This window comes from Mesoplodon densirostris, chromosome 17 (genome assembly GCF_025265405.1).
Source record: "Mesoplodon densirostris isolate mMesDen1 chromosome 17, mMesDen1 primary haplotype, whole genome shotgun sequence".
Classification (NCBI taxonomy): Eukaryota; Metazoa; Chordata; class Mammalia; order Artiodactyla; family Ziphiidae; genus Mesoplodon; species Mesoplodon densirostris.
Genome location: NC_082677.1, coordinates 9,808,720 through 9,831,223, shown reverse-complemented (window position 1 = coordinate 9,831,223; position 22,504 = coordinate 9,808,720). Strand labels below are relative to the sequence as shown.

The 22,504-nt window shown below is 37.2% G+C and overlaps 1 protein-coding gene across 1 annotated transcript in view; it reads right to left on the bottom strand.

The window, feature by feature from the left end:
- The window catches only part of RFC3 (replication factor C subunit 3), a 241,787-nt gene extending 219,926 nt beyond the window's left edge, over positions 1 to 21,861 (bottom strand). The window contains exons 1-2 of the mRNA XM_060079867.1: positions 21,704 to 21,861; positions 1,216 to 1,317 (exon numbers count right to left, since the gene is read on the bottom strand). The gene's annotated coding sequence lies outside the window, so the exon portion shown is untranslated. The remainder of the gene's footprint in view (positions 1 to 1,215; positions 1,318 to 21,703) is intronic.
- Positions 21,862 to 22,504: the final 643 nt, after the last annotated feature.

Genomic DNA, 22,504 nt, shown 5'->3' with positions numbered 1-22,504 from the left:
TCTAAATTAACAACATTCAGGATTTCATCTTTGTGCAAAGCTAACATCTATCTGTTAGGAATCCAGAGCAAAAAAGAAAAATCCTTCCAAGTTTATCTGGATTAATAACTTTACAAACTTATGAACTTCTATAGCAAACTCAAAGAAAAAACTGAAAAAAGTTAAGGAGGTAACACAGAAAGACAAGATTCTTAAGCATTTTTTTTAATGCAATGGCAGCAACAGTGGCCTTGGAGAGAAATAACACTTTTCTAAAGCTTATTAATGCCTACACTGAAGGCATTGAGAAAAATACACCATCCATACAAAGAATGTAAGTCTGTGGAACTATTGTCAACAGATTGCAGAAGAGACATGGAAAGAACTCAAACCAAACACAAAATTGCATTTAACTGTGTGGGACTTTATCTGAAGGGCTCTGATTTTGTGTTTCTAAATCCTTTCAGTCTAACCAAAGCCTAAAAGTAAAAAGCTAAAACTTACCTGATAATGTTACTGATTCTGAAATATATATATTTAAATTAAAGATGAGCAATGAGGGGTTTTAAGAATTTTTAAATGGTGGATAGCTTGTGTGCACAAAAGGATTCTTTAGTTATATACTCTCTAAGGTGGTTGGTTCTCTCTGGGATGTTGCTGCCAAGACCTGTTCAACTTCACCTGGCAACAATTTTTATGATGCCTGAAAGGACCCCTTTATTGTGGCCCAATGTTCACAAGATGTATTAATCAATTCTCCCACATTTTCAGGTGGCATTTCCCATGTTTTTAGTTATCCTAGATTCTGTGGAAAGGGGGAAAAACAAACAAAAGCAGTCCTTTCTTCTTTTGAAAGCTAATTCTTTTCTCTTTTAAATAATTTCCTCTGTTTCCTTAAGATGTTATGTTTTGAAACAGTCTATATAGAGACTGTTTTGGCCTTTTAAAAAAAGTCTAAACTAAAACCTTTGAATTTAAGTTTTCAAATCAAGTTAAAGTTCTGTTTGGGAAAAACATTTTTATATAAAAATTTTTCAAAAAAGTTACAATGTGGCATAGCTGGGTAGACAGGTAAGTAAATATATTCTATTCTTAGGATACTATCTACAATGTAAGTGATTGTTTTAATTTATATCAAGTTCCCAGAACCTGAAAATAATATTCACATATAGCTCATGCATATGTAATAAAATACCATAGACTGGGTGGTTTAAACAACAGATAAGAATTTCTCACAGTTCTGGAGGCTGGAAAGTCCAAGATCAAGGCACCAGCAAATTTGGTTCTTGGTGAGGGCCCTCTTCCTGGTTCACAGATGGTTGTCTTCTCCCTGTGTCCCTATATGGCAGAGAGAAGAAGCTCTGGTGTCTCTTCATCTTCTGAGAAGGGCACTAATCCCATTATGGGGACTCTACCATCATGACCTCATCTAAACCTAATTACCTCCCAAAGGCCTCACCTCCTAATACTCACATTGGGGGTTAGTGCTTCAACATATGATTTTAGGGAGAACACATTTAGTCCATAAAACCAATTACATGATATTTTGAGGCACCTTAACTTCTCTCTTCTCTAGCTTTACTGTATTCCAATTGTATTCAAATCCTTTCAAAGCTAAGGTGTATCTGAATGTCAAGTTTTGTGCTTAAATGGAACTTCTTTTAGCTGAAAAAAATAGGTGGTACTTTGGGGAAATAAAACATAACATTATAAAGAAACTTCCCAAAGCCTCCCATTCTGAGTTTCCAATAAAGAACAAAGTAGCAGTTCAAAAAACATTTCCAGATCACCCAGTATACAGTATACACAGTGCTAGTACTGGGATTATAAAGATAAATGAGACACAATTACTGTCCTGAAGAAAGTGTAACAAATAATAAAACAGTAAATCTTATCAAGAATTTGAATTCATAAACTTCAGAAAAGCAAGCAATCATTTCCCTGAATAAGCTCATTGCAAAATTAATGGTTACAAGACTTTAAAAAACATTTTTGTAGAATACTATATGCAACTTCAAAAGGAGATTTTTCTTTTCTGGATCTGTATAGGATTATTATGCTACTTGGAAATAATCATTTCTTGGAAATAATCACAAGTCATTTAAATGCCAAAGTGAAGTCTGAATTTTAAAATATCAAGTTCAGTTTATTTAAGCTTCTAAATGAGCAACACAGTATCCTAATTTATATATCTATGGCTAAACAAGCAACATTAAGGATTTCTTTGCACAAGATATCTTATCTCGTGTTAACTTACTGTGCTCAATGGTGCCCTATAGACTGAATGAGAGGTAGGATGATTTTATCTAGCTGGGTGTTGCTTTGATAAATCCTTTTCTCTTTTCACATGATGAATCACCAAATGTCTACTTCAGGTAAGAAGCAGGAGCCTTTCTTTATCTAAGTCTCTAATTCATTATCAAGGAAGATAATTTAAGCATGTAGAAGTTGATAAACCTGCCACAAACCCAGAATGTTTAAAATTATTTTTATAAGTCATTTCCAGAATGGGAATAAATAAGTGAGAAATAAATGGAAGGAAGGAAAAAGGGAAGGGAGGCAGGAAGGGGATGAATAAACATTGACAGCATCCTTTACGAATATCTAAACATCATTATTCCAGAAGAACAAGTAAGCATCATCTTGATTTTATAACTTCCATTTCTTTATGAATTTCTCTACAAGAAATCTGATATACTGAGAGTCCATTACATTGTGCAAAATGCCAGTCTTAACAGCAAATAAAACAGCATTAACCTTCATTTGTTATTACTTTCAGCAGTTCTTGCCTCACCAGTTAAGAAACCTGTGTCTGAGAAAGCTCCACAGCCACTGTTGTGTCACATATGTTTCTGAGGAAGAAACATGATTATCCCCAAATCTGGGGCTTCAGAAATGAATATGGTAGCATCAGACAATAAAAATGAACCTAATGCTAACTAAAGATTGAATATCACAGAGCAATCAGCAAAATCCTTTTACCCAAATTCTGATATTAAGCACTAATACCTTTCTCTCAAGTTTTTTTTTTTTTTAATCATTTTTTGGCTAATCATGTTTCAAACTGGGAAGGCCTCATCATTTTTTACTTTATTTATTTATTTTTGGCTGTGTTGGGTCTTTGTTTCTGTGCGAGGGCTTTCTGTAGTTGTGGCAAGCCGGGGGCCACTCTTCATCGCAGTGCGCGGGCCTCTCACTATTGCGGCCTCTCTTGTTGCAGAGCACAGGCTCCAGACGCGCAGGCTCAGTAGTTGTGGCTCACGGGCCTAGTTGCTCCGCGGCATGTGGGATCTTCCCAGACCAGGGCTGGAACCCGTGTCCCCTGCATTAGCAGGCAGATTCTCAACCACCGCCACCAGGGAAGCCCCTCTCTCAAGTTTTTAAGTGAAGACACTCAAGTATGGAGATGATCAGAGATTTGCCCAGAGTCCCTTAGCTGGTAAACAGCATGACAAGACACACCAATATTTTCTGACTGCAAAGTTTTGCTCTTTCCATTAGCTCACCATCCTCTAGAAACATCTGGCTATGCGTGGGTAGGACTGAAGAGGAACAGTTGTTTAGGATGATCAACAACTTAGAAAATATTTCAGAACAGCACTAGAACTTCGTGAGAATTTAACCAGGGCATTGAAATTTGTAGCAAAAACAGTCCTTCCAATTACAACAAAATTTCTTAAGAAAAGAGGTTTATATCTAACAGGGTAACTCTTTTCTTTTCGAGACATTTCACAAGAAAAGTTTATGCAGACAATTAGAGCCATCCAGCTTCTCAGCTGGTCTGGGCTCCACTTTAAAATAAACAAGGCCTCTCGCCTACAGCAGCTTTGCTAAGGCCCAGCTGACTGGATTCTGGGCTCAGAGAAAACCTAGGTCTGAGGTCTCTGGATTGAAAAAGAGCAATGGATTAAGTGTCAGGGTACCTAGATACTAGTTTCAGTTCAGGTACTAGCTTGCTATATACAACCTTAAGCACATTTTAAAACGTTCTGTGATTACTTCACAATATCTTTCCATAGTTATTTCAGAACATTAGCTAGTCTCTCAAACTGTGGTCCTCAGACCACAAGCTCAGAATCCCCTGGGGCTCTTGTTGTAACTGAATATTCCTGGGCCCCATTCCAGACCTACTATATCAAAATATCCTAACATGAATCCAGAAAAACCCAGGTGCACTTTTAAAATTTGCACACTTAAAATTTACAAACTAACGGGACGGTCTTTATAATAAACCACACATTTTCTATCCTAATCCCAACATTTACTGGCACATGACTTAACTTTCTCTCTGGGGAATTTGCAACCCCAAGGCTTTTCTTCTCAGTCATATCCAGCCAGCTCAATCTTTCTGGACCTCACTTCTCCCAGCTGTAAAATGAGTATGACAACTTCTAACTCATTGGACAGATATGAAGAATAAATGAGATAATGCATTTATATCTTTAATGTGCCTAATAGAATTCCTAACACATAACAAATCCTTGATAAATGTTACATACTTTTCCTCTGTAATAAGATCATTAGCATAATGATAGCAGATATTAATTCAGTACTAACTGTATGTGGTACAGGCAAGTTACATATATTAATGCACATAATTATCATAACCCCATGAAGAAGGTACTATTATTATCCTCAGTTCCTCTCCAGAGGAGGATCCTGAGACACAGAGAATTAGGTAACTTGCCTAAGGTCACACAAAGAGTAACTGAAGGAATCACAAGCCCGCTGTGATTCTGATACAGGGTAAAGTTGGAGAATTGCTGCCTTATAACCACTGCCTTTAAGAAACACATAGCAGAACTGTATTGCACTTAGAATCTATGGGGTTGGGATCAGACAATTTTGATACAAACAGAATTTTGAGATTCACTGCCAAATTCAGAGGCTAAAAGAAGTTACATTTCCTGTATATTTAATTAATGTTATCTATCCCTATATCAGTATTACACTATATAATTACTGCACCTTTAAAATATGGTTAAACATCTATTACTATTCTTTGAGCTGGATACTTGAAAGTGTAGAGAAGATATAACTGAAACTCACAAGCTCATGAAAGAAATAAGCACTTGGCATGTTCACCAAACCTTCAGTATAATACAACCAGGATCTTAATAATAGCAATCTTTTTCAAAAAAATTTCCTATGAATTTTGAAAAATTGGCTATGAATTTTTAAAATATTGATATAATTATTGAAAAAAATTAATGAAAATGCTCATTTTTATAAGTTATAAATATAAAAAATTCTACTCAGACTACAATAAAACACATAATTACAATTAACATATTGGCATATGTATTTCCTATTATTCCCTTTACAGTTATCTTTATGTTTCTGTAGTCAGAATCACACCATTTATGTGATTTTACTTCCTATATTTCACTTAACATAAAATTCACAAGCATTATCCCTTATAATGACATACTAGTTATAATCATTTTAATAACAGCATAATATTCCTACTTGTGAGTTGTAAATTAACTATGTTGTCTTAACTAATTCCCTACTCAGTGTTTAGGTTGTTTCAAATTTTATATAATTATGAATAAAGCTACAATTAATATTTTTGCCCTACCCCATTTTAGGATTACTTCCATAAAAGAGAGTCCCAAGAGTATAATTGCAAGGTTAAATTCAACTATTTATTTCAATAAAAATTACCGAATTATTCATTTCAAATTATATTGTAATTTAGTCTTTTAATATGTACTAAGATATGTAAAATGTTATATTTCTTGGATATTTCATTCAATGATTGTTCTATTCCTATATCAGCATTACAATATTTTAGACATCATAGTTTTAAAATATGGTTCAATGTCTAGTATATCTTGTGTAACTCATTTCTCTTTCTTTCAAAATATTCTGTACATTTTTTATGTGTATTTAACCTCCCAGATGAACTTTAGGATGATTGTGCCAAGTTGAAAAGCAAACCAAATCAAAATTTCATTACGATTTTCACTGGAATTGCATTAAATCTATAAAATAATTTGGAAGTAGCTGACTTCCTTGAAGCACTATTTTTGATATACAGAAGCATAATTTCTACTTCTAATTCTCTCAAAGCTCTATCATTTTTTATTCATATAGGCCACAAATACTTCTCATTAAAGGTATTCTATTGCGGACTTTTTTTGTGTGTGTGTGGTACGCGGGCCTCCCACTGCTGTGGCCTCTCCCATTGTGGAGCACAGGCTCCGGACACACAGGCCCAGCGGCCATGGCTCACGGGGCCAGCCGCTCCGCGGCATGCGGGATCTTCCCGGACCGGGGCACGAACCTGCGTCCCCTGCATCGGCAGGCGGACTCTCAACCACTGCGCCACCAGGGAAGCCCTCATTAAAGGTATTCTAAAAGTTCATACTCTTGTTGCTATGGTGACTGTGACTCTCCTTTCATTAATTTTTAAACAGGTTTACTGAAGTATAATTTATATTTTAAGTATACAAGTCAATGATTTTTTAAAAATAAATTACAGAGCTGTTCAACCAGCACCACAATCCACTCTTAAAACATTTCTGTCACCACAAAAAGATTTCCCTTTTTGTTGGTGATTTCTAATTTGTTTCTGTTACAGTTAGAGAACTTACTTCTTATAATTGTAGTTCTTTTAAATATACTGAAATGTTTTATGGTCTAGCATGTGTTCTATTTTGGAGAACACCCACAAACACTTGGAAAAAACATGCATCTTGCTTTCATTTCACTGCTAGTGTTCTATAAATGTCAGGTCAAGTTGGCTGACAGCATTAAATGTTAAGTGATATAAAAGATATTCTTGATGATTTTCCATCTAGTTGTGCTATCAATTATTGAGACTAGATCGTTGAAGTCTCCAACTATTATTGTCTATTTCTCTCTTTAATTCTGTCATTTATTGACTCCTGTACTTGGGGGATATATGTTGAGTATGTATACATTCATAACTATTCTATTTTCCTATTGAACTGACCATTTTCTCATTATGAAATGTCCCTCTTTGTCACAAGAATTTTTTGTCTTAAAGTATATTTTTTCTGATATTAGAATATTTATTCCAGCTCTTTTATGGTTACTGTCTGTGTGGTATATCTTTTTCCAGGATTTTAACTTCCAGTCTACTTGTATCTTTGAATTTTAAACCTGTCTCTTGTAGACAGCATATAGTTAGATCTTGTTTTGTTTTGTTTTAATGCAGTCTGACAATCTCTGCCTTTTGATTGAAGGACTTAACCTATTTACATGCAATGAAAATATTGATTAGTTGGACTTCTGCTACTTTGGTATTTGTTTTCCATATGTCTCAAGACTTTTTTGTCCTCTGTTTTTCTTTTACTGTTTTCTTTCATGTCAAATAGATTTTTTTAGTATACCACTTTAATTCCTTTTTTGGGGGGAGTTTAAAGTTTTCTTAGTGGTTGTTCTTGGCATTACAATAATCTAATTTAGTACAATCTACTGTAAGTAACCACCATCTACTTCAGATTAATACTAATTTAATGTCAGAAAAATATAGAAGTTTTGCTCCAATATAGCTCCATTTCCTCCCCCTTCACGTTATTATTGTCACATATCTTATCTGTATATAAGCCCAATAACACAGTATTGTCTTATGCAATTGTCTTTTAAATCAGTTAATAAAAGACAAAAAACAAGTATTTATATAGTCCTTTATATTTACCTCTGTAATTATCTTTTTTTCCATAAGACTTTGTTTTATGGAAGTTTTAGGCTTACAACCCAAATTTGAGAAGGAGGTACAGAGATTTCCCATATACCCCCTGCTCCCACATAGGCATAGAGACTCCCCCATTATCAACAACACTCAACAGAATGGTACATATGTTGCCAAGGATGAACCTACACTGACACATCACATCACTCAATTAGGCTTCACTCTTGGTATTGTACATTCTATGGGTTTGGACCAATGTATAATGACAGGTGTCCATCATTAAAATATCACACATAGTATTTTCACTCTCAAAAATCATTCTGCGCTCTGCCTATTAATCTCTCTCCAGCCTCCCTGCAATCACTGATCTTTTTACAATCTCCATATTTTGCCTTTTCTAGAATGTCATATAGTTGGAATCATACAGTATGGAGCCTTTTCAGATTGGCTTCTTTCATTCAGTAATATGCATTTAAGGTCCCTCCATGTCTTTTAACATACTTTTTCCATTGTTCTTTACTTGTTCATGTGGATTCAAGTTCCATCTGCTGTCATTTCTGTTCAGCCTGAAGATTTTCTTTAGTATTTCTTGTAAGGCAAATCTGCTAACAACAAATTGTCTGTGTTTCTCTGAGAATTTCTTTATTCCTTTTTCATTTTTTTGAAGTGTAGTTTTGCTGAATGTTGAATTCTTGGTTGACATTTTTCTTTGAATATGTCATCCTGCTGCTTTCTGGCCCCTATTTCTGATGAGAAGTCAGCTCTTAATCTTATTGTGGTTGCACTGTATATGATGGGTCATTTTTCTCTTGCTGGATTCAAGATGCTCTCTTTGTTTTTGGCTTTCAACAGTTTGACTCTAATGTATCTTGGTATGGATTTCTTTTGGTTAATACTCTTTAAAGCTCATTGAGCTTCTTAGGTACATAGATTAAAATTTTCCACCAAATTTGGAAAGTTGGGGTCTTTTCTTCACAAATTTTCTTACCTCACACATTCTTCTATCTCTCTCCTCTCTTTCTAAGGCTCCTGATACATACATGTTTGTATGCTCATGTGTCCTACAGGTCTCTGAGACTTTGTTCATTTTTCTTTCTATTCTTCAGAATTCATATCCCCGAGAGAGAGAAACCATATAGCAATTTGAACAGATTTAATATAAAGAATTATTACATATAGCTGAGTATTCAAAGAATGAAGAATTGACTAGTAAAAAAATAAAACAGGCTTCCCTGGTGGCGCAGTGGTTGCCGATGCAGGGGACACCGGTTCGTGCCCCAGTCCGGGAGGATCCCGCATGCCACGGAGCGGCTGGGTCCGTGAGCAATGGCCGCTGAGCCTGCGCGTCCAGAGCCTGTGCTCCGCAATGGGAGAGGCCATAACAGTGAGAGGCCCGCGTACCGCAAAAAAAAAAAAAAAGAATAAAACAAAACCTCTTAAAAACTACAGAATTGGAGATCTAAGGGGAAGCCGCTATCCCTAGAGCTGAGATGGTGTACCTAAGGAAGGACCCCCTCCCTCCCACCTGAGATTCAGACCTTGTTGAAGTGGGCATGACCATGGCTCACTGAATGACAGAGAAGTCACTGTGGAGCTGCACCAGCAAAACTTGCTGGAAATCCCCCACTAGGGTGCTGGCAGCATCTTTTCATAGGGAAGTATATCCTTGGAGACACTCTGATACAAAATTACCCAATGGGAATTGCCAGGGAGGGGGTAGCTGCTAGCCAGTGGGCACTGCTGACTGTCATGTAGTTCAGGAGCTGGGTGCTGGAATAGCTGCCTGTACTGCAAGAGCTGGGAGCTGGAGAAGCCACACAGGCAACATGAATCTACCAAGTGGGCCCACTGTAACCAGGAAGGAAAACCCCTTCTTCCTATAACGCCTTTCCAGTACCCTCTGCTGACAAGCTTTATTGACAGCTGGCAAAGGGAAAAAAAAAAAAAAAAGTTTAAAGGTCCCAAATCCGTTTTCATAGAACAGGAAAGGAAGGGAAATTTGGAACTGAGAGGCAATATATTGATAATGGGCACACTTCATTCCTTTGGTCATTCATTTCCATATGCAACTTTCTACACACATTGGAATTCCTATATAGCAACAAAATATATTTCCAACTAACATGATACAGCTATCCACCTTACAAATATAAAAGCTCTCCCCTTTTCCCAAAATGAAAGATACATACATAGTCTGAACAGTTAATGCGTCCATCACAGGCTATAGTAATAAATCCTCAAATTTAGTCACAGTTTCACTGAATATTCTGTTACCCAAAAACTAAATTATAAAGTTGTTTCCAGCAGCTTGTATATAAAAATAAAAATGAGAAAGAAAATGGTTAGTATATATAAACACAGGCATATAGCAAGAAGAAAATATGCAAAGGTGATACTCATTTCTGTAATTAGTGTCACAGTTGTAGATGGTATCTGTGGATTTCTTCTTTACCCATTCCATCTTTCCCTTACCCTCAGCCAAAACCTTGACTGCTCTGAGCCCTTTACCTGAGTGACCCAACCTTCATTCCTGAAGGGTGTGCTTCCTCAATTGTTCTGCCTTTTTTGGTTGCTATAGTTTTACATTTACCTTTATTATTGGGCATGGAAGTAATAAGATGTGCCCCCTGAGAATCTCCTAGGATCCAAACATAGTCCTTTTTGCCTCCAACCCAATTTTTACATTGTAACATAGATTAATCACTGCATCTTTTTTTTCTTTCTGTGTTGGTTCAGTGACATAGGAGTCACAAATTGCTAGTCGCAAGTATCATCTTCCAATTAAATGGAATCACTGTTGTGTCCCTGATGGAAGCATTCTGTGCTTGGGGACTAAGAACTCTAAACCAGAAGCGCTCAAAGCTGTGGTATGGAAAGCAAAAATTCTGCGAGTTATTACACATTCACTTCTTAATTTCTAGAACCACGTAGCCTATGAGGGAAACAGCACCATGTAATGGTCTCTGATATTTTTTAAATTTTATTTATTTTTTTTGTTTACTTATTTTTGGCTGCGTTGGGTCTTCATTGCTACGCACGAGCTTTCTCTAGTTGTGGCGAGCGGGGGCTACTCTTTGCTGCGGCACGCCAGCTTCTCATTGTGGTAGCTTCTCTTGTTGTGGAGCACGGGCTCTAGGCGTGTGGGCTCAGTGGTTGTGGTACACGGGCTTAGTTGCTCCACAGCATGTGGGATCTTCCCAGACCAGGGATCAAACCCATATCCCCTACATTGGCAGGCGGATTCTTAACCACTGCGCCACCAGGGAAGTCCCGGTCTCTGATTTAAAGCATTTACATATCATGTAAAAAAGAACTCCATCCTTTCAGGGTGTGGTCTCCCAACGGGCATCATAACAGAGTCTTCAGTAAGTCGTTGCAACTTCCTAGTTAAACCAGCATATCCTCTGTTAATAATACTTTCTCTCCTCCACTACATTCCTACTACCTTCTCTAGAATTTGCAGAACACTTCAATGCAAAAATCGGTGAGAGCAGAATTCCCTATTTATCCCAGTTTTCAAAGGAATGACTTAGTATTTTATTTTTAAATAAGGTTAAAATGGGCATTGGTTTGAAATACACATCTTAACATGTGAAGGAATTAGTCTTCTAAGTTATGCTTTTCAAAAAACATTTAAGTATGGAATTTCACTAAATGATTTCGTAAATATAATGGATAAAACAGTACATGATTTTCTTATTTTACCTATTGATACAATGTGATATCAATACATTTCTTGATATTGAAGCATCCTTATTATATTAGCTTCCGCTGCAGTAACCAAAAAAACCCCAAATCTTTGTAACACAAACATGTTACATCAAGGCTGTAGACTGCAAGCTCTGTTACAGCCTGCAGGTTGACTGTAGATCAGCTCCACTGCTTTCCTCCTGTGTCCAGTCTGAAGGAACAACAGTCATCATAACAGAGGAGAAAAGACGGATTGAGATGAATCATGGAATTGTTCTTAATGCTTGTGCTTGAAAATGGCAAATCTGACAATCATTCAGATTCCACTGGCCAAAGCAAGTCACATGGTCAAGCACAGCATCAATGAGGTATAGAAACATACTCCTTCAACAGTGTGGGGAAGGGAGAATGAATATTTGTGAAAAGTAAGTAATGCAAACTGTCATACTTATATTCAAAGAACAGACCCTTTTGGGCCATGGTAAATTATTCTTTTAATATACTATTAAATCTATGTGCTAATATTATATTATTCATATGGATAATCATAAGTGAAAGTGATGTATAATTTTCATGTTTTCCAAGGGTTTGGATGATTATATTTGCTTACAAGAATGAACTGGACAGCTTTCTATACTTTTCTCTATGTTCTATATATGGATCTATCTATTCCTCTTTTTTTTTTTTTTTTTTTTTTTTTTTCTTTTTGCGGTATGCGGGCCTCTCACTGTTGTGGCCTCTCCCGTTGCGGAGCACAGGCTCCGGACGCGCAGGCTCAGCGGCCATGGCTCACGGGCCCAGCCGCTCCGCGGCATATGGGATCCTCCCAGATCGGGGCACGAACCCGTATCCCCTGCATCGGCAGGCGGACTCTCAACCACTGCGCCACCAGGGAGGCCCTATTCCTCTTAAGGATAAAAGATTTCACCAGTACCATTTAGAACCGGAGCCTTTGGGGGGAAGTAATTAACTGGGTAACTTAAAAAAATTCTTTTTCTGTTATTGGTAGAATAGCATTAGATTTTTTTAAGTAGTTTTGATTTTCCTAGAAATCATCCTCTTCATGATATTCAAATTTGATAGTGAAAAGTTATATGTACATATTTAACATGTTTTCTGCATGTTATAACACCTCCATTACTTCTAATTTTTACTGGACTTTCCACATTTACTATTTTGTGATTTCTTCACTTTTTTTCCTATTTTCTAATGCATTTACTATCATTGCTTTTATCTTTACTGTAGTCTTCCTTTTGCTTTCTTCTTTTTCATCTTCTAAATTATTTAATAAAAGTCTTGCTCATAGAATAAAAAATCTAGCTATAGCAGCATTACATAATTCCATTAAAATGAAAACTCAGTGAGGGCTGTATTTCTACCCCTTTATTAATAATCCTCAAGTGTCTAGCACAGTATCTTCTTTGCACAGAGGAGTTTCACAATATTTGATAACATTCAGAGGAATCTGTTTCTGTATTCGTTGTTTCCTTTTAGACACTATGGTTATTTTTTAATTCCAAGAAGCTTGGATTTTTGCTTAAACTTTCATTATCTTATCTAATTTTGTGGTTCTCAGACTTTAACATCCATCAAGATAGCTTGGAGAACTTGCTAAAACACTGAGTTTTAAATTTTAAAACATGGGCTCTACCCTCAGTTTCTGATTTCGTAGGTTCGAGGTAGGGCTCTAGAATTTGTATTTCTAACAAGTTCCCAAGTGATGCTGAAGCCATGCTGGGGTTTACATTTTGAGATTTACTGGCTATTTCACTGTATGAGAATGTTAATTGTTTCTGCTTTGGAAAATTTATTGCGGTATCTACCATTTTGATTATGTTTTTAAAATCCTAAGTATCATCATTTCTTTTTTGTGTAATTGAAGACAGACTAATAGTTGTATAGTAAGATGTATATTAAAACAACAAACCTTGTTGAATTCTGTAAGTTAGTATCATTGTATAGCACAAGACTATAATCTTTTTAGGCATTCCTGGAATTTTTAAATAAAAGACTTATTACAAACTTACAATTGGTTTAGTTAACCAAAATGTACCACTTTTTTCCAGTATTAAGTCTGCTAGCTACATATCTCTGCTATTTCCTGAGAGGCCTGATTTTGCAAAAACCTTACCTATATGCCATTCAGAGCATTATGTTGTGGTTCAGACATCACATTTTCCTCACCAGTCTACTCCACAGCAATAGCTTTAGTCCTTTTCATGAAACTATGATGTGTCAAAAAGCTTTCTATGCAGTGTTCTACTTTTAAGAAGTGATGGGCCTTGTACATTTGGATTTTTTTCAACCAATGGTTCCATGTTAAGAACCTCTTCCAAATTCTTTAGTCAGTTTTCTGAAGTCTGCCATGTCCTCTTTTTCTCAATTCCATATTCTACTTCCAAAAGTCTTCCTTCCCCTGGCTGTCATTATTTTTTCTCTATGGTATATCTTTGTATTGCAGTATTTTAAAATTATCCTATGCATTGCTTTCTGCTATAAGTTCTACTTAATGTGATATTAATACTGATGCTTTACTTAGTTTGATACAAGTATGCTTATTGTTTCATTTGTGATTTTTCTGAATAATTTTTAGATGCATCTCTTGTAAGTAGTAAACCACTGGATTTTAGTTCATTATACATCCACTCCAAGAGACTTTTTAGTGTACAGATGTAAGCAATTTATAATTTTTTATAACTCTTACATAATTCATCTCATTATACAGAAATCAGAAAGCACAAGTACAACAAAAGGAAAAATAAAATAAACTTAGCCATAACCCCATCACCCATACTCAGGGACTGTTACCATTTGGAAGTATATATATTAAGATTTATTTCTATGTATTTGGAAAAAGGACACCTATTATACCATTTTGTAATATGATTTTCACTTATCTTTCCAAGTCAACACTCTTCTTTAACCTCATTTTTAAGGATTGCTTAATACCCTACTGCAAAGATACGTTTATGTAACCTATCTCCTTACTATATATTTGTTCCTAATTTTCTATTACAAATTCAGCTCCTCATACCCATATCTTTCTAGTCAACCGACTATTTCCTTGATCTAATTTACCAGAAATAAAACTATTAAGTCAAAAGTCATAACTATTTTTAGGGTTCTTGGTGTATTAATGACACATTACTTTCCAAAAAGTTTACTAAAATCTGAACTCCTACCAGCTACATGAGGGAGTCCACACTTAGGACTGCCAGAGAAAATGTAAGCTGTCAGTTAAATCTGAATTTCAGATAAACAGAAAATAAGCTTTTAATATAAATATGCCCCAAATATTGCATATTTGTTGCTTATGTGAAATTTAAATCTAACTGGGCTTCCTATTTTTATTTATCACATATGGCAACCTTATACCCACTGCATCTTTGCCAGAATTAAAAATTAATTTTTAAAACATTTGGGAAGTGAGAAAAGTAAAGCTTTTATGTATAATTCCTTTAAAAAAATCTGCTTAAGTTCCTTTCTGAATTATATCAGGTTTTTTTTTTAATATATTGACATACTAAGGCCAAATATTTTCTCTAATTTATTTACTCTTTAAATTTTAAACAAACTTTACAACTTTTACAAACTTAAAAATTTTTATGCAACAAGAATTATCAACTGTTTTTTCCTTTGATTTCTGATTGCTTTTGTGATTTAAAAAAGGTCCTTTCCTCCTATCCAAAGATTGGATATTCATCTGCATCTTCTTCTGATTTTTGGTTTTGCTTTTCTTTATATGTATTACTTTGTTCTACCTTGAATTTATTTTGATGCATGTATATTTTACTCATTTCAAATAGAAGAAATGCAATTCTTTTTATATAAAATACTCTTTGGGCATATTATATTTGGGGCATTGCTATAAATACTCTTAGTATTTATAACTGTTTTCCTCAAGTATTGGAGTTGTTTTAACTTTATTCCTTCGCCTAGCATTACTTACCAACGTAACAGTTATATTCCCAAAACCCGTTACTGTAAAAGAAAGCAGGAATGAAGTATTTAAGGCCTTATAGCTAAAGCACAGTTAGGGGATTGTCGCTATAAGTGAATCTAAAATAATGACAAACAGCTCATTAAATAAACGAACTAATGGCATTTTAACTAATTTTATTTTTTTAATAAATTTATTTATTTATGGCTGCATTGGGTCTTCGTTGCTGTGCATGGGCTTTCTCTAGTTGTGGCGAGCAGGAGCTCCTCTTCGTTGTGGTGCGTGGGCTTCTCATTACAGTGGCTTCTCTTGTTGTGGAGCATGGGCTCTAGGTATACAGGCTTCAGTAGTTGTGGCACGTGGGCTCAGCAGTTGTGGCACATGGGCTTGGTTGCTATGTGGCATGCGGGATCTTCCCTCCTGGACCAGGGCTCGAACCCATGTCCCCTGCATTGGCAGGTGGATTCTTAACCACTGCACCACCAGGGAAGCCCCATTTTAAGTATTTTTTTTTTTTTTTTTTTTTTTTTTTTTTTTTTTTTTTTTTTTTTTGCGGTATGCGGGCCTCTCACTGTTGTGGCCTCCCCCGTTGCGGAGCACAGGCTCCGGACGCGCAGGCTCCGGACGCGCAGGCTCAGCGGCCATGGCTCACGGGCCCAGCCGCTCCGCGGCATATGGGATCCTCCCAGACCGGGGCACGAACCCGTATCCCCTGCATCGGCAGGCGGACTCTCAACCACTTGCGCCACCAGGGAGGCCCTAAGTATTTTTAAATAATAATAATTGGCCTTGTTCAATAACAACTCCTCTTCCTAAAAACTCTTTGGGATTCCTTAGCCCATCAATTTTCTCAAGATGCTTATGCATGTGTTTTTGTTTTGTTATAAATATGCATGTTAAGAAGCATTTTTCCTTGGATCTCCACCAAATGATAAGTGTTTCACAATTTTATGATTCAGTTACCTTATGTAACTTAGGTTAATTGAAGGAGAAAATGCCAGTATTCTGTGACATGTTCTTGAAACCCTTCCTAATGCATAGTTTTATGTGTAAGAGAACTTAATGCCAGTGTACAAACAACCACAGTAGAACGCTACTCTTACTCTGAAGCTTTCACGTGTCTCAATTTCTTTCCTTTGGTTTCCTATATTTTTCCCACACTTCATTAGGAAAATATCTACGTACACCTCTCTTCTATATATTTTACCTCCTTTTTCTCTTCCCAAGATCCCATGTTTTGTTGTAATTTAAAAAATTATGCTCAAGAAAAATCACACATATGTTTACAAATATAGTATCCTAAGTTCTCACATTTGTGGGAAAAGCACAAGTACATAAATACACATATGTAGAATTTTGTACAACAGAAACTGTAGCTAGGAAGACATCACTATACTCAACACAAAGTGTTTAACAGAAATTTGCTTAACGGGACTGACTTCCATCTGGAGTGGAAGCACACTTAAGGCAGTGGGGTTGATACAATGGCTATAACTATATGACCAAAACATCAGGGCTATTGAAGAAGAGGTAGACACAGTTAGTTCAGTGGTGTTAATGACTAATTCTGATCAATAATTCTAATTAATACTGATCAATGCTTAAAGGTTCATAATACAGTATAGCGTAACAGCTGAAAAAGACCTCCTGGGAAATGGCTATTTTGTGGTAATACTTAGAAGTCATATAAAAATACCCTTATATTTTTACTTTTTCCAAACTATCTGTATTATAATTGGCATTGCTATAGCACAGGTAGATCAGCTCGGTGCTTTGTGTCCACCTAAAGGGGCAGGATAGGGATGATGGGAGGGAGACGCAAGAGGGAGGAGATACCCAATATATGTATACATATATCCCCATACATATGGGGATATATGTATACATATGGCTGATTCACTTTGTTATATAGCAGCAACTAACACAGCATTGTAAAGCAATTATACTCCAATAAGGATGTTAAAATAAATAAATAAATAATTGGCATTGCTCAACTAGTATGGTAAGCTTAGATCAAGAGTTTTAAATGTACTACTACCAAAAACAATTATGGTCTGAATCAGTACTCTTACCAGTTCAGGAGTTAATTTAATTCATCCATATATCAAATTATATCAATTATTACTGGAACACATGCAGTGTGTTAGTCTATTTAAATTGATTGCAGGGCTTCCCTAGAGGCGCAGTGGTTGAGAATCTGCTTGTCAATGCAGGGGACACAAGTTCGATCCCTGGTCCGGGAAGATCCCACATGCCACGGAACAACTAAGCCCGTATGCCACAACTACTGAGCCTGAGCTCTAGAGCCCACGAGCTACAACTACTGAGCCCACGTGCCTAGAGCACGTGCTCTGCTACAAGAGAAGCCACCGCAGTGAGAAGCCCACACACCGCAACGAAGAGTAGCCCCTGCTCGCTGCAACTAGAGAAAGCCCGCACGCAGCAACGAAGACCCAGTGCAGCCAAAAATAAATTAAATAAATTTTTTTTAAAAAATAAATAAATAAATAAATTGGTTGCAAATATGAAATGATACTATTTTAACAACACAATAATAAATGTGGCTTACCACTGGTGAGAAGAGCCATTAAAATGAGTACAGCGGATTAATTCAAACTTACTTCCAAAGAATAACTTAACAGAAATGACAGGCAGTTTGAATGAGATTTAAAGCATAACAAGCCAACAGATCAGAAAGTCTGAGAACAGTACCTCCAACACCATAAAAAGGCAGTACTAAGGCTATAGAGATTCAACTGCCAGTGACTGACAAAAACATTATATACTGTCAGTGTACAAAAAAACAGAAAAATTGATGCAAATACCAAGTCAAAATGTGAATACCAGTATTGTTAGGCTAAAACGAAAAGTATTAATAAGTCCATTGATTGTAGCAAAAATAACACTGATAAAAAGATGTCTAGGGGCTTCCCTGGTGGCGCAGTGGTTGAGAGTCCACCTGCCGATGCAGGGGACACGGGTTTGTGCCCTGGTCTGGGAAGATCTCACATGCCGCGGAGCAGCTAGGCCCGTGAGCCATGGCCACTGAGCCTGCGCGTCTGGAGACTGTGCTCCGCAACGGGAGAGGCCACAACAGTGAGAGGCCCGCGTACCGCAAAAAAAAAAAAAAAAAAAAAAAATGTCTAGGGAATTCCCTGGTGGTCCAGTGGTTAGGAGTTGGCATGTTCACTGCCAGGGCCCAGTTTCAATCCCCGGTTGGGGAACTAAGATCTCACAAGCCGCTCAGCCAAAAAAAAAAAAAAAAAAAGATGTCTATAACAGTTAAGAGTTAAGACACTATAAGAGCTGAATCAACTTATTTTGAAATTTCTCCTCGGAGAAATACTTCTTTCCACAGATGTTCACTACATATCCATTTACAAATTACGTTTTTAGAAAATAGGAGGGAAGGTTAAAAAGTAAGCAAATGGAACCCAAAATTAATGAATAGAAAATACATTTGAAAGCAAATCTGACACTGGAGTTCTAATCTAATTAGTGTATCAAACTCCACCAATCCTTGATTGAAAGTAAACTACATCATCTCACATAATGCTTAAGGACAAAATTAGCCAAGATAAGTGGTGATGTTAATAGCCATAATAAATAAATATCATAAATTACTAACTACATTTAGTCAACAAAGTAGGGTTGTTTAATAATGCTCCCCAAAATAAAACAGGTAGCATTTCTAATGAGTAGTGTGTTTTACATCACACCTCCGTTCATCATGAGGGGATTTGTAACAAGTTTCATTTAAAATGAAACACAAAGCATATGCCTTTCTTACCTTGGTTTAAACTGTTTATAATTACTCAGATACAAAGTACTCAGATTCTTAGGGTACTATCATGGTTTTAGGTGTTCTCAACCATTTTTTTTCTAATGGAGATTCATTCATGTTAGAAGGGAAAAGAAAAAACTGAAGTCCAGTGAACAGAATAATAATGACTTTTAAAAACTGAGAAGTAGAAAATTGCAGCCAAATGATAACTGGCAATTACAAAAGTATAAAAATTCATAAATATAAAACCTCACATAATTTTTAAAAGGCAATGTGGAAGAACAGCAATAATTAAGAATAGTAAACATCTCAAATATAACACTGATGATACACTGGCATGAAAGTAACCTTGAGCATTATGGGAATTCCAACCGCCTGCACGTGTTCATATACAGCAAGAGTTTGTCAGGAGTTGGTGGAACCACAAAGCTCAATAGAGTACTGAATTAGAATCCTCAGTTATTTGTGGTAATGCAATAATTTTAGTCTATGAATATCAAATCTAGTAAGGCTGAATAACTCATTCAGTAGGTTACTTCTAAGAAGGCTTTAGTTGTTAGCAATAATTGGTCTACTAAATTGGGCTCATTCGTATGTAAGTGCAAACAATGAGCTTTGCATTCTTCCTTAAGGAGGACTCTCAAAGCCCATGAATCTGCTTTAGAACACAACTGATTTAGGGAACCCAGTGTCTGACACAGAGCTAGAAATGAACAATCTAGTGGATGAACCTAAAATATACAGAAATTGATTAATATCTAATTTTATAAAATCATATAAGGTACCATCTCATTGATCTGATGTAATTTTGTGATAAATTACTTAAATTTTAGAGAATATGGATTCACTCCTCAAAGTTCACAATGAATTCATTCCTTTACTCACTTCAATGACATTATCAAAATTGCTTTTCACTCATAGAAACTTTACTGAATTATTGCAAAAGCAGCATTTCAGTTGTCTTCATTGATCTTTAGATATATTAATTTACAAATCAGGGGTATATCACTTATTTTTTTATAATAAGGTCAGTTACATCAAAGCAAACATTCTAAACTTTTTTTTTTTACCAGTTTTAGGAATAATTTCAGTTATGAACATACCAAACCTATCCCAAAATATCTGTATTTCAATTAGGTGCAAGCATAAAACTTCTAGTGTGCAGTGCATTTTTTTCACTGTCAATAAATGCAGTGCCATAGTCAGGATTTGACAGAATTAACCTAAGAGAAAAGGCCTGAAGAAAAGATTAAGTAAGCCATTTTTACAGATGAGATGACTATTTTTTCAAATGAAAACACTGTGTACATCTGTAAATGGCACGGTGTAGGTGGAGTGCGGTTAGTAGAGGATTTGGAGAAACAAAGGAATTTGGGGAGATGCAAAAGGACTTCGGAAAAGCCTGGTGTCTACCAAAAAGCAAAATGAGAATGTTAGGTTATAACAATTCTGTCCTTAAGTCTAGTCATCTCCCTTTTACTGCCTTTTAACAGCTAATGTGAAGGACAGAAATTACAGCAAAATAATTGAAATATTTAGTATACCTGGTGTCACAGCACCCTCTATCACATGATAATATACAGAACACGTTTATGTGTAGTAGTCGCTTTAATGTGTGAATATTCATTTATGCAGAACTATCTGGTTTTAATCCTCGGTTTATAGCTTCCCAACAATGGATTTCTCCAGCTTCCCTATCATTAGTAACCAACCGCAAGAGCATTATTGACAAAGCAATCCTGAATCTAAATTATTGCACGTGTGATCCTAGTACCAACAACTTAAGCATCAGCAGAGAGCTTACCATAGCTATAATTATACACCTCTACCCTCTGACCTTCCAAATTAAAAACTTCGGATTAAGCCCAATCTGTTTTACTAAGTTTTCCAGGGACGTCTGATGCGTGCTCACGTTTGAGAACCACCACTGTAGGAGAAACGCCCCGTGGAACGGTCAAGTCAGTAGGCGCTTAAGTCTAAAGGAAACTTACTTCATTAACTTTCACTAGTACTCTGATACTCAGTTAAAGCAGTTAAGAACAATCCAATGCTAGCTACCTAATATCATCAGGGCTTCAGCCTTCCAGGAAAATCGAGGCTTTCCAGCAAAAATCCATCATCCAGGGAGAATTTACGTTGACTTTGCTGACTTGGGAGAAATGACTTTTCTTCTCTGGTTAGTCTAATAGAAATATGCCATGTAACCAAATCTATATTCATCCTGAGTGTCCCTGAGGCTACCTTTCCTAAATCTTAGCCTGTTTTTAAGGCAAACTATCCACTAAATTCCCCGCTTCGTCACTGGCTCCAAACACATACGCTGCATGTTTTTTTTACAACACTGCTTTAATAAGCGAAAGGAAACAAAAGCTCTTACAGCAGAGACCAATCTAAGCCACAGAGCCTGTGCCATCTTCCCATCCAAGAGAGAAATGGTGGACCCATGTCTCGACAGAATTCTCGACAGGAATTCATGGCTGAGGGGATGACTGAGAGGACCTCACGAACAAGGCATGAGGAAACAAAAAAACGTTTTGTTTTGTTTTTCTGTACTTAAAACTAGAGAAAGAACTCAGTTTCCTCTCCATCTTGGCTATTTATAGCGAACACATACAAGCACCTTCCGCTTCAAAGTCCTGCAAAGTACCTCCAACGCGGGAACTCGGCAGGGCGGAGATTCGGGCTCTCCTTCCCGAGGGCGGGAGAGACGAAAACCCGGGCCCCGTTTTCTCTGGAAGGTTCCGAAAGAAAAGCGCGCGCCCCCTCTGCGGGCAGTGAGGGACTCGGCACCAGATGGCGCTGCCGCACCGAGAGCCGGAGCCTGGGCGGCAAGTGAGACGGGAAGAGGCGTCACCGGATCCTTTCCTTCGTGTCCGTCGCCGGAAATGCGCGCTGGCGCCAGCCTCTGGTCCCGGATATTAAGACTTCTAGAGGGTTCCCGCGTGGGGGCGGGGCTAGAACCGGAACCGAACGGCGACCTTCGGGTCATGGGGCGGAAGCCGCGGGCGGCGCCAGCGGGGGCTGGTTTCTGGTGCGCGCGCCTCGCCGGAGGCGCGGAGGGGCGGGGCCTCGCCGTGCGCTTGCGCATTGTGAGGACGTAGGCGCCGCTGGCGCGTACGTCTGTCTCTGCACGTTTGCTGGCCCTGCAAGGCGGTAGTGGTGGCGTAGTAGGTTGTTTTGAGTTTTTTTTCCGCTTCCCGCCCACAGGGTTTGGGTTTCTGGCTGTGAATCAGGTTTCTGGAAATCTTTGTGGAAAATTAATGGTATATGAGGTAAAAACTCGAGCTGTATTTTCCCTCTTGAGTACTAAGCGATCCAGATGCCTGCTGGGCGCGGTTCCCGTGCTGGGATGGACCCAGTCTTGCCCTCTAAATCTCTTCCTGAACCGGCTCGATCCATCCACTGTGTCTTTAAGCATCAGTCCTGAGGCGGTAGGGGTGTCACTAGG